Source organism: Convolutriloba macropyga, chromosome 11 (assembly GCF_964194025.1).
Source record: "Convolutriloba macropyga chromosome 11, txConMacr16.3, whole genome shotgun sequence".
Taxonomy (NCBI): domain Eukaryota; kingdom Metazoa; phylum Xenacoelomorpha; order Acoela; family Convolutidae; genus Convolutriloba; species Convolutriloba macropyga.
This window is the reverse complement of record NC_134478.1, coordinates 22,442,332-22,456,026: the sequence shown is the minus strand read 5'-3', so window position 1 is coordinate 22,456,026 and position 13,695 is coordinate 22,442,332. Positions and strand designations below refer to the sequence as shown.

General features: G+C 40.1%; 1 protein-coding gene across 2 annotated transcripts in view; it reads right to left on the bottom strand.

The window, feature by feature from the left end:
- Positions 1–13,695, bottom strand: part of LOC142349757 (uncharacterized) — a 99,844-nt gene that overhangs the window by 69,882 nt on the left and 16,267 nt on the right. The gene's annotated exons all lie outside the window — the stretch shown is intronic.

Genomic DNA, 13,695 nt, shown 5'->3' with positions numbered 1-13,695 from the left:
AGCAAATTTGCAGTATTTCATTATACGAGCAATTCGTAGAATGCCAAAAAGAAACAGTAAGCTCAACAAGAAGGCCCGGTAGCTCACCCTTACTACAAACAGAAAAGGTAGATTGTTGCGCAGATATTTAAGCGGATGATTCAACTCAAAAATCGAAAGCTCCCTAAAAACGACAAAAGAGCACAAAGTAAAAATTGTTGACTTCTCGTTTGAAAAGAATTCAAACCGAATTCATTAACATTCTTTCCAGCAGAATTAATTAAATTTTCCAGGCAGCGTTCTGTAGCACGTTTGGAAAACACTGTTATTCTCGAATTCTGCAGTTCTAGAAAATTTGGATCAGCAGAAAAGTCAGCCTATTTCTGCTATTACCTTCACTCAGAAATAAATCCAAAAATCAAACTTCTTAAACCAACCGCTGTTTTCCACAATTTGTTAGCATAATGAAGTTAATAACACATCTCTACCAATTTACGGCTGCTTAAACACCCGGACCTTTTATAGTGTGAAAACAGGTTAACAATAAAACAACAAGACGGCAATTCAGTATAAAACACTAATTCGTTGGAGCAATTCTGGAGTATGATCTTATAAAAAAACAGATGAAATATTCAGAACTGTCAATTTAACGTCAATGATAACCAAGAATAATCAAACGCTAGAAGTTTGAAAGCTGAAAACTACAGGAAAATTTCAAAATAAAAATATGGATACGACAAAGTTTTTGGAGAAAATTTAAGTACGATTTTCTTAATGTAAAAAATTGCTGAAAGCGCTAACTTGATATAATTAACCCAATTGTAAACCCTATGCATTTTTATTCATTTCGCAGTAAATTGGATTTTAGGGGAAATTCATGTTCAACGAGAATAATAGATGTCGAAGAGCTGAAAAAAAAGATGAGCATCATTAAAAGAAAATTTTAGATTAAAGAAGCAAACATTAGTTTGCTAAAATCACCTTTATAAGAAAACGCGACTGTTGTCGTTATTAACTACTTGTTTGAAATGCTTGATTACCGAATAAATTAGACTCAAAATCACTTTGTTTTTGAGAGAGAGTAAATTTACGTCGAAATCAAAAATGATTCTACAAACGGCACGTGTCTCTAAATTGTGCGACATCAAATTACTTTGTATTCAAATCGAATATTTCACATTATACAGGCTTCAACATTCCTCATTCCTTGAAGTATATCTTCAACTTTTCAGATCCCATGATGAGTAGTAGTAGATGTTCGAAAAGTGTGAATAGGTTTTGTATCGATGCCAACTTTCACTGGGTCGATCAACTCTTGGAAAAGATCCAAAAGTCCCCAAACTAGCTAAGATACGTGTTGCATATAGCAGCGAGTTGAATGAAGAGCATGATGAGCCGTTTTTAGTAAAGGAAAGTAATGCAGTATAGTGACAAAACGATAGGAGGGCACTTCTTCAGGCCACGAGCTGGAGTCGTCTGGAGGAGCGATTCATCTGCTTGGAATATGCGAAGCCCTGTCCCACCTTCTCTGGCTCCCTGAGGTATGAGCCTGGATACCCACGCAACTATGCGGAGGGGGAAGCGAAGGGTGGTCTTCAATGTTGGGTGAAAACAGATTTTGATGTACATGATCCTGGCCTCATTGTGACTGTTGGCAGGACTTTTGCGCCGTGTCATGTAAATTGTGTGCCACCCTTGTCTGCCGTTGTAACGCTATTTGCTGGTTTCAAGATCTGGTTTGTTATCCAAAGGTCAAGGTTCGCTCGCTTGAAGACCAGGTTATCGAGTCGACTTGAAGATTTGGTTGATGATACCGACAAATAGCTGAGAGGATCTTCTTTGCTGAGCATCGAGCTGGCGAATTAATGTACTTGCCCTGGTTGGCTGCACACTCTGTTCTGACGCTGCCTGAAAAAGGGAATAATGGCTCGTTGATTATAATGTCTGCAAGCTTGCTGGCTGATAAAGATGAAGAAAAGAGGAGAAGGTTGTACTTCAACCAACATTATAAGCCATCTTGCCGTTAAAGTAATTATCTTTTTATACTAAGTAAACTATTTTTACGTTGCTCTATAGCTGTAACTAAGCAATTAACCACCATTGTAGTGTATGGAATAAAATTTTTGAACATGAATGTTGAGTAATTGTAGGAATTAAGTCGGTCAAATGTTTGGTAAAAAATTAAGAGCAAAACAATTACGTGAATAACTCTGAAACAAGTTATTGTGAGCGTACACTGAAATCTGATTTCGAAAAACCTATATACGGGTAAACCATCATGTAAGGTAATTTAATCAACTGTAACAACTTAAAATATGTGGCCACTAAGATGGGGGGGGGGCGATTTTTAATACCGTGAAATTCCACTTTTTAGGAAAAACATGTGTCCCTCAAATTCGTAATATAAACTGAGCCCCTTTCTCCTACGGGCTGATATTTGTACCAGGTAGCTAGTGGTGAAGTAAAAAATTGAATAATTTCCATTTACCAAATTTTTGCAATAAAATGGGGTAAAACTTCTAATAATTTGGCGCTTTACCTAGTTTTTGAAACAATCAAGTAAAAACTTCTACTTTACTGGGTTCTTCTACTCGATTGAAAATTTGCGGACTTTGACTGTTGGGTGGGAGCTTCCGAAGATTCACTACTGCTCGCATCAGCTCTCCACTTGTTGTTTTAAGTTTGACAACTCGAATTAAGTTGTCGTTCCCACTGTATGTTTCAATGATTCGACCAAGTTTCCATTGTAAGGGTCGTAGATTGTCCACTGCAATGAGTACCCGGTCAAGTTTCTCCATCCTTGAGTACTCTCGATACCATTTCTTCCTGATTTGAAGGGATTCAAGATAGTCTCTAGACCATGATTTCCAGAATGACAGTTTCATCTTTTCTAGCAGTCTGTAACGTTCTGGTAATTTTTGTTCATCTTGAGGTTCACTTTGTTGTTCGTTGAATCTTAGGAGAGGTTTTCCAACGAGGCAGTGGACTGGAGTAAGTGCTTTAATATCACTGTGATCATTTGACATCTCACTGAGTGGTCGGGAATTGATAATTCCTTCTATTTGTAAGAGGTATGTGTTGAATTCCTCCATGGTTGGTACTTTTGTGCCAACTACACGTTTGAGGTGATGCTTCATTCGCCTAACTCTCCCCTCCCATAATCCTCCAAAGTGTGGAGAACAAGGGGGGATCGCGACCCAGTCCATGCCTTGCTGCGAAACATGAAGATTGAATCATCTGTTTCTCTGCGTTCGAGGAGGGCTTGTAGTTTCATGACCTCATGTCGAGCACCAATAAAGCTCGTACCATTGTCCGTGAACAGTCGCTCAGGTGTTCCTTTCCTGCGTGTGGGAATCGCATGCAGTTTTTGTTAGATCGGTGACTTTCTGTATAAACTGCTTTTGTAGAGAACCATACAAAACTTGCAAAATGTCTTCTCTTTCGGTTTTGTCTTAAATGGTCCGGCAATATCAAGTCCTGTAAGTGTGAATGGGATTCCTGGAGTAATTCGTTCCCACGGTAGGTCAGCCATGATGACTTGGGGTGGAGTTGAACTGAAACGGTGGCAGCGAATACATGCTTTGATGACGTCCTTCGCCAAGTTTTGTCTTGATTATCCAAACTTCTCCACGACTTGCATTGAAAGCGAGGAGGCCCCCACCATGGAGCGTTGCTTTACGAAAGTAAACGAGAAAAAGTGCCGACAGTTTTGATTTTTGCTCATGATAGGTGGAAACTTTTTGTCTTCACTGAATTTCCCTTGTGATAATCTCCGACACTAATGATTTGAGGCTCGTGGTCAAAAAAGGGAGACAGATCGAGTAGGGAACTTTTTTTGGTGAGTTCTTCACCATTGCGTAACATTGTGTATTCTTCTGGGTAGTCCTCTTTCTGACTTTGACGAATTACATCTTTTTCCTTCGGCGAGATCAGTTGCGTTAGTTTCATAATGCCATGGTTGCTTCAGAAAGATCTGAGATGCTTTCGCTAGTTTACATGCTGTATTGAGTAAGCGAGTTAATTGTGAGAATCTTTCGAAGTTGAATAATGGCTTGGTGTAATTCATCGCCTTGTGAATTTTCGCCATAGTACGTTGTTCAGGAGCATTGTTTGTGTACTCTGGTTGTGGTGGGCATATGATTGTTTCTCCATGGAAAAAATCTGGTCAACAAAGAACTGTTGATTGGCTCATGAACACGTGTTCCCCTTGATGCAATGCCTGCAGGGTTTTCCTTTATAGGACGTGTTTCTAACTCTCTCTTGGCATTGTTTCTTGTATCTGTGAAACTCTAATTTGGCTATCGGGAAACAATCTAATTTGGCTATCGAGCTTGCTTTTAGGGCTGCTTTTCTTGACTGAATTAGTTTCATGCCAATCGTCGCTCCGCTGAGTTCAAGACGGAGTAGACTTAGTGTTTTGACTGGTGTGACATTCGTTTTTGCAGCGATTAGGTAAACTGCTACATCGCTACCCATGGTTGTTATCCGGCTGTACACACAACCAGCACATGCTTCTTCACTTGCATCAGTGAAGAGATGGAGTTCGAACTTCTTGATTATTCCTTTTGGTGTCACACATCTAAGAATTTTAAGGTCATCAAGTTGTCTCAGATTCTCGCAAAGAGAGAACCAAATTTCGACATTGACATTTGGAAGGTTGTCGTCCCAACTGAGTACTCGTATCCAAATTTGTTGAAGGATTTTTTAGTTGATGATGATGATTGGACTAGCCAGCCAAGGGGATCAAATAGTTTTTAAGCATCTGACAGGAGCGTTCTCTTTGTCAATGCTGTGAGTGATTCAAGCTTCACAGTGTAGGTTAGAAGATCCTGACTCGGTGTCCATCTTCTGCCAAGAGTCTTGACTTTACGATCTTTGTCGAGTATTTTTCAACTGTCGTTACTTTCGCGTAGCTCCTGCCGAGAGAGAACAAGGCTTAGTTTGCTGGAAGACCATTTCCTAAATGGTAGCCCGTACTTCAAAAGTTCTGCATTGAGTTTTGCGACCTTCATCAATAGATGCTGCTCCCCGTAATTAATCGTCAACGTAGAAGTTTTGGATTCTTTGTTTGAGGTCTTCATCTGCTGTCATTGTGCCGATTTCTTGAAGTCATCTCTTTGATTGAAACGCTGAGGATGCTATTCCATACGTCACACGGGTCATTCTCAGATGCTTGATTGCTTCCTGTGGTGTATCTCTTCCAAGAACTCTGTGGAAGTCTGTCATGTTCCTCAAGTGCAAATTGACGATATATTTTAGCACTGTCAGCTGAAAGTAGAATTTGAAGGAAGCGTAGACTAATAACACGCGAAAAGAGATCTGGTTGCACTGTTCGTCCAATCATGAGGCAGCCATTGAGTGCCAACCCAGACGCTGTTTTAGCCGATACATCGAAAACTACTCGTAGCTTTGTTGTGGTTGATTCTTCTTTTCAAACATGATGTGGAATGTAGTAGCTTTCACTTTCCGGACATTGAAGCTTTTCTGAGGGAATTTCTTCCAAATGCTTCGTGTCCAGGAACTCCTTGATTAAATCACTGTACTGTTTCTGAGATGCTGGGTCTTTCTCGAGTCATCTCTCGAGCGAGAAGAACTGTTTTTCTGCTTTGTCGTAGCTGTTACCTAGCTTTCCAGTTTCTCTGAATGGAAGTTTCCCAACAAATCTTCCATCTGGATCTCTTAATGTTGTCTGAGTAAAATGCTGTTCAAAGATCTGTTCTTCCGGTGAAAGTTGTTTGTACATTGGAAATTCCTGTTTTCCAAATGGAACGTAGATCAATGTTTGTTTGAAGAACTACAACTGCTGTTTGCAATCTTTCCAGTTTTTCTGGAGTTTGTCCTAAATGTGTCCATCTGAAAACTGTGTTTCGCAGATGAAGCCCATTAGATTCTTGTCATTTGCCATCAAAGACGACGTTTTCAAAACTGTCTGAGCCACGAATGATGTCAACTTGTTTTGCATTAGTTTCATAATGCCATGGTTGCTTCGGTAAGATCTGAGATGCTTTCGCTACTTTACATGCTGTATTGAGTAAGCGAGTTAATTGTGAGAATCCTTCGAAGTTGAATAATGGCTTGGTGTAATTCATCGCCTTCTGAATTTTCGCTATAGTACGTTGTTCAGGAGCATTGTTTGTGTACTCTGGTTGTGGTGGGCATATGATCGTTTCTCCATGGAAAAAATCTGGTCGCTTCCACCACAAAGAACTATTGATTAGCTCATGAACACGTGTTGCCCTTGATGCAATGCATGCAGGGTTTTCCTTTGTAGGACGTTTCTCTCGGCAGTGTTTCTTGTATCTGTGAAACTCTGTTTGCCTCAAAGGTTGTCCACTTTCTGTGTAGTTGTGCTAGCCATTTTAGGACAATTATAGAATCGCTCCAAGAGAAACAATCTGGTTTGGCTAACGAGCTTGCTTTTAGGGCTGCTTTTCTTGACTGAATTAGTTTCATGCCAATCGTCGCTCCGCTGAGTTCAAGACGGAGTAGACTTAGTGTTTTGACTGGTGTGACCTTCGTTTTTGCAGCGATTAGGTAAACTGCTACATCGCCACCCATGGTTGTTATTCGGCTGTACACACAACCAGCACATGCTTTTTCACTTGCGTCAGTGAAGAGATGGAGTTCGAACTTCTTGATTATTCCTTTCGGTGTCACACATCTAGGAATTTTAAGGTCATCAAGTTGTCTCCGATTCTCACGAAGAGAGAACCAAATTTCGACAATGGCATTTGGAAGGTTGTCGTCCCAACTCAGTCCTCGTATCCAAATTTGTTGAAGAAAAATTTTTAGTTGACGATGATTGGACCTAGCCAGCCAAGGGGATCAAATAGTTTCGAAGCATCTGACAGGAGCGTTCTCTTTGTCAATGCTGTGAGTGATTCAAGCTCCACAGTGTAGGTTAGAAGATCTTGACTCGGTGTCCATCTTATGCCAAGAGTCTTGACTTTACAATCTTTGTCGAGTATTTTTGAACTGTCGTTACTTTCGCGTAGCTCCTCCTGCCGAGAGAGAACAAGGCTTGTTTCGCTGGAAGACCATTTCCTAAACGGTAGCCCGTACTTCAAAAGTTCTGCATTGAGTTTTGTGACCTTCATCAGTAGATGCTGCTCCCCGTAAGTAATCGTCAACGTAGAAGTTTTGGATTCTTTGTTTGAGGTCTTCATCTGTTGTCATTGTGCCGATTTCTTGACGTCATCTCTTTGATTGAAACGCTGAGGATGCTATTCCATACGTCACACGGGTCAATCTCAGATGCTTGATTGCTTCCTGTGGTGTATCTCTTCAAAGAACTCTGTGGAAGTCTGTCATGTTCCTCAATTGCAAATTGACGATACATTTTAGCACTGTCAGCTGAAAGTAGAATTTGAAGAAGCGTAGACGAATAACACGCGAAAAAAGATCTGGTTGCACTGTTGGTCCAATCATGAGGCAGCCATTGAGTGCCAACCCAGACGCTGTTTTAGCCGATACATAGAAAACTACTCGTAATTTGTTGTGGTTGATTCTTCTTTTCAAACATGATGTGGAATGTAGTAGCTTTCACTTTCCGGACTTTGAAGCTTTTCTGAGGGAATCTCTTCCAAATGCTTCATGTCCAGGAACTCCTTGATTAAATCACTGTACTGTTTTTGAGATGCTGGGTCTTTCTCGAGTCGTCTCTCGAGCGAGAAGAACTGTTTTTCTGCTTTGTAGCCGTTAGCTAGCTTTCCAGTTTCTCCTTTGAATGGAAGTTTCCCAACAAATCTTCCATCTGGATCTCTTGTTGTTGTCTGAGTAAAATGCTGTTCAAAGATCTGTTCTTCCGGTGAAAGTTGTTTGTACATTGCAACTTCCTGTTTTCCAAACGGAACGTAGATCAATGTTTGTTTGAAGAACTACAATTGCTGTTTGCCTTCTTTCCAGTTTTTCTGGAGTTTGTCCTAAATGTGTCCATCTGAAAACTGTGTTTCGCAGATGAAGTCCATTAGATTCTTGCCATTTGCCATCAAAGGCGACGTCTTCAAAACTGTCTGAGCCAAGAATGATGTCAACTTGTTTTGCATTAGTTTCATAATGCCATGGTTGCTTCGGAAAGATCTGAGATGCTTTCGCTACTTTACTTGCTGTATTGAGTAAGCGAGTTAATTGTGAGAATCTTTCGAAGTTGAATAATGGCTTGGTGTAATTCATCGCCTTGTGAATTTTCGCTATAGTACGTTGTTCAGGAGCATTGTTTGTGTACTCTGGTTGTGGTGGGCATATGATCGTTTCTCCATGGAAAAAATCTGGTCGCTTCCACCACAAAGAACTGTTGATTAGCTCATAAACACGTGTTCCCCTTGATGCAATGCATGCAGGGTTTTCCTTTGTAGGACGTCTCTCTCGGCAGTGTTTCTTGTATCTGTGAAACTCTGTTTGCCTCAAAGGTTGTCCACTTTCTGTGTAGTTGTGCTAGCCATTTTAGGACAATTATAGAATCGCTCCACGAGAAACAATCTGGTTTGGCTAACGAGCTGGCTTTTAGGGCTGCTTTTCTTGACTGGATTAGTTTCATGCCAATCGTCGCTCCGCTGAGTTCAAGACGGAGTAGACTTAGTGTTTTGACTGGTGTGACCTTCGTTTTTGCAGCGATTAGGTAAACTGCTACATCAGCACCCATGGTTGTTATTCGGCTGTACACACAACCAGCACATGCTTTTTCACTTGCGTCAGTGAAGAGATGGAGTTCGAACTTCTTGATTATTCCTTTCGGTGTCACACATCTAGGAATTTTAAGGTCATCAAGTTGTCTCCGATTCTCACGAAGAGAGAACCAAATTTCGACAATGGCATTTGGAAGGTTGTCGTCCCAACTCAGTCCTCGTATCCAAATTTGTTGAAGAAAAATTTTTAGTTGACGATGATTGGACCTAGCCAGCCAAGGGGATCAAATAGTTTCGAAGCATCTGACAGGAGCGTTCTCTTTGTCAATGCTGTGAGTGATTCAAGCTCCACAGTGTAGGTTAGAAGATCTTGACTCGGTGTCCATCTTATGCCAAGAGTCTTGACTTTACAATCTTTGTCGAGTATTTTTGAACTGTCGTTACTTTCGCGTAGCTCCTCCTGCCGAGAGAGAACAAGGCTTGTTTCGCTGGAAGACCATTTCCTAAACGGTAGCCCGTACTTCAAAAGTTCTGCATTGAGTTTTGTGACCTTCATCAGTAGATGCTGCTCCCCGTAAGTAATCGTCAACGTAGAAGTTTTGGATTCTTTGTTTGAGGTCTTCATCTGTTGTCATTGTGCCGATTTCTTGACGTCATCTCTTTGATTGAAACGCTGAGGATGCTATTCCATACGTCACACGGGTCAATCTCAGATGCTTGATTGCTTCCTGTGGTGTATCTCTTCAAAGAACTCTGTGGAAGTCTGTCATGTTCCTCAATTGCAAATTGACGATACATTTTAGCACTGTCAGCTGAAAGTAGAATTTGAAGGAAGCGTAGACGAATAACACGCGAAAAGAGATCTGGATGCACTGTTGGTCCAACCATGAGGCAGCCATTGAGTGCCAACCCAGATGCCGTTTTAGCCGATACCTCGAAAATTTCTCGTGGCTTTGTTGTCGTTGAATCTTCTTTTCGATAGAGATGTGGAATGTAGTAGCTTTCATTTTCTGGCCTTTGAAGCTTTTCCGAGGGAATTTCTTACAAATGCTTCATGTCCAGGAACTCCTTGATGAAATCACTGCACTGTTTCTGAGATGCTGGGTCTTTCTCGAGTCGTCTCTCGAGCGAGAAAAACTGTTTTTCTGGTTTGTCGTAGCCGTTAGCTAGCTTTCCAGTTTCTCCTTTGAATGGAAGTTTCCCAACAAATCTTCCACCTGGATCTCTTGTTGTTGTCTGAGTAAAATGCTGTTCAATGATCTGTTCTTCCGGTGAAAGTTTTGTACATTGGAACTTCCTCTGTTTTCCAAAAGGAACGTAGATTAATGTTTGTTTGAAGAATTACAACTGCTGTTTGCATTCTTTCCAGTTTTTCTGGAGTTTGTCCTAAATGTGTTCATCTGAAAACTGTGTTTCGCAGATGAAGTCCATTAGATTCTTGTCATTTGCCATCAAAGTGTTGAAACCCGGATCAGCTAATTTCACTGTGTTGATCTGAATGCATGATTTGACATTAATCTGCCCTGTTGGTAGCAAATCTGTCAAATTTAGCATGATAACTGCTCAAACATTGAATGCTTTGTTCTCCGGTACTATGAGAAGGTTGAATGTGGATGCGTTCAACTTTTTCGAATAAATAATACCACTCATGTCGATTGTGCATTGATGTTTGGGAAGTCCGAGATCTCTGTGATCATACTTACTTGTGCACCACTGTCAAGCATTGCACGACAGTACTTGATTTCGTTGTTTGGTAGCTTGATGGGTATCATGGCTGTAGGCAGTAGAACTGTGTTGAAAGATGAACTTTGATGAAAAGCATTTAATGCATTGTTTGACTTTAGGTCAGTACTCTGTTGTCTTTGATCATCAGAAGTGAATTATGTCGTCTCCCACATTTCTTGCATGAGCCCTTTGATTTGCAATGTTTTGTGCCATGGACTTTTCTCATGCAGTTAAAGCATAGTTTGTTTCGGCGTACAAGTTCGTTTCTTGCATTGACGTCCATCGCCAGAAATTTTGAGGATTGAGATAGTTGATCAGTTGCTGAGCCGAAAATACATTGTGAAAAAGAGGATTTGTATCTCTGAGGCTGTTTTTCCGCATGATAGACTTGCTTTTCTGCTGCTTTTTCCTTGTTGTCTTGTACTTGTTTGCTGCTTCGAGGGCTTTGCACTCTACAATTGATGAATGTGCGTAGTTCATCGATTGACTTCAGATCTGTTGATCCGCTGCTTTCCAGCTCCCGTTGACGTCTGGAGGCAGGATCCAGCTCTTCTGTCAAGTCAGGTTGGACTTTGAAGTTCAATGCTTCCACGGCAAGACATTTTACATCAAACGTCATGATGAGTTTCTTCAGTTGTTCCGCTGATTCATCGTGAATGCGGGTTATGTTGAAGATTGCGTCGAGATGTGAATCAAGAATCCGACGTTTGTTTGCGCATCTTGCTTTTAGCATTTTGATTTCAACTGCATTGCCACTGGAAAGAGATAGGTGTGTAATGACTTGTGCAGCTTCCCCGTGCAGGCAGGCCTTTAGGTAGCTTAGCTTCTGAAGGTCTGACAATGTGCGGTTGGTGTCCACGGCTGCTATGAAGCTATCATGAAATGGGGTCCAGTATTTGTACTCCCCCGAAACTTAGGAAGATCAAATTTGGGAATTTTGATTCCCCTTATAGCCTGTCTCGAATAATGGGGTTCATTGACTATTGAGTCAGATCTCTCAGGGTGGCTGAAAGGAGGCACAAGCTGTAGCTCTTTGTAGCTCCTTCACTTGAGACTGGACGCGGAATAAAACTTCATCAGAGTCGGTCGTTTCTTATGCCATTGCCTCGTCAGTGTCCTCTGTTTTTTCAATGATTTGTTCATTTAATCTTTGATGAGATTGCGTCGGCTTTCGATGTTTCAAGAAGGATGTTGCCTGTGTCAAGATCGACATCATTGAACGTCCCCGCTTGAACCTTGGTCAGCAGCTCTTGAATCTTTGAACGTTCTTTGTTTCTACTCTCATGTTTGCTGCTCTAGAGCGCTTCAGCTGTTCAAGGGTTTTTGACACTTGCATTTCTGTTTCCATTCTGGGTTTTTTCCCGTGGTTCCGTTGCACCAAAATGTTGTCATGATTAACTATTTGTTTTAAATGCTTGATTACTAAATTTTAATTAGACTGAAAATCACTGTTTATTGAGAGAGAGAGAGAGTTCATTTACGTCGAAGAAGTCAAAAATGATTTTACAAACGTCACGTGCTTTTAAATTGTGCGACATCAAATTACTTTGTATTTAAATCGAATATTTCACATTATGTAGGCTTCAACAGCAACCACCGAAACAAGCAAACAAATATCATGCTAGGAAAGGTCCTTATGGCTAGATTGCAAATTCACAGGAAGAGACATTTATCTTACATCAACAGTTGTGTCGTTGAATTAAGAGCAAGCAACGGTTTCCCCTTGCTACGGCTGAAGATGCCAAACGAAGATTCAAAGCCACAAAAAGCATTTGCTATCCATTAAGGAATTGAACAAAATGCAAATAGGCACAATTAGAATACATGCGTATTATTTTAATAGCACTCAAGGGGGAAAAACACTCAAAACAGAAGTAAAAATTTCCGCATGTGGGAAAAATTCCCACTCAAAAGCCCAAAATTTGTTCAAACACCAATTTCTCGCTTTACTTTTAAGGCAGTTTGGGAAAAATCAGGCTTCAAACCTACTCTCTTCTCGCTCCCTCCACTATTCAGCGTGAGTGAAATCATCACTCTAAATTGCCTTCTCTCTGACCTCAAAAAAGTGTGAACAGATCTTTAAACCCGCTCACGAATACGCCAATAATAGTCCCAGCTATCTTTTTGTGTTTATTAAAAAGACCGCTATCGTTTTTTTTCTTAGCTTCAAACTATTTAGATTTTCAGGATTCGTTTTCTAGTTGACAAAAAGTTGACCGAATTTCAGGATAACAGCAGTCGAAACATGAGCGTTTGCACATTCTCGAGCCTCCTTGTTTTAGTTAAACTTTTGTCAGTTTTTAGCCTATTTTTAATCGAATGTCAGAAGTCATACAGCAAAATACATCCGTTTGTTTTGGATACAAGTTCACAGTTTCAATAATAATCCTCGAAGAGTCAACCAGTTTCAAGACAAAAAGAAATCAGTGACTTACACGAAAAACATGTGCTTCTAAATTTTTTGATCGCCTCAATTATATCTTAACATTATACGACACCTAATCAGTATAAATTTAATTGAAATGCTTTGCACGCACATAAGATTGCTGGGCCCTACGGTCGCATAACCTTGATAGGTTATGGGCCCAGGAAATTAAAGTCCCTACGATTAATCATCAAAAAGGGAAAAAGTAACGCGCATTTTTGATCTTCTGCCTGCGCAATTTTTTAAAACTGAAAAGCAGCAAATTTTTTGTCAGAAATTCTACCAACATTTATTCGAAGATATTCTGCAAACACTGTATTCTGCAATATTTAAAGTATTGAAAGTCGAACTTGAAACTGCAAATTGAAGGTATCGAAGATATTCATTGGTTGATATGTCAAAATAATTTTTGTGACTGATAAAACTTTTTTTTAACAGACAATATATAGAAACGTAAAAACGAGGAGATATTCTACCAACAACAATGCAAATCTGATATCACGCCGACAGTATATACACAGCATTTGTATTCACAGAATATATTGCAAGTTGAAATTGGGGACAGAATTTTTTTTTGATATTGACATTTTTTTAAAATAAATAAACAATTATCAGAATAATAATGCCAACTACTCATCTCGGATACAATCATATCATGCAGCAAATTTTTGGTGAATATTGACAGATTTCGCAGAAATCTAACATTTCTTTTGATACATAGCAAATAATTTTGTGATGAAAGTAGTGCTTGCCTTTTCCGGCTAAAACCCACACAAGTTAAGGGGATTTTTAACAGATAGAAAACAGCAGTCATTCCAACAATTTCAAAATTTCTGATTTTTGATTCCGATGTATAACGTTTGAACGAAATTTGTTTTTCGGAACATGTTCTAACTATTGCAATACTGTCATTTGAAACAGTAACATAACATTGGACGTTTC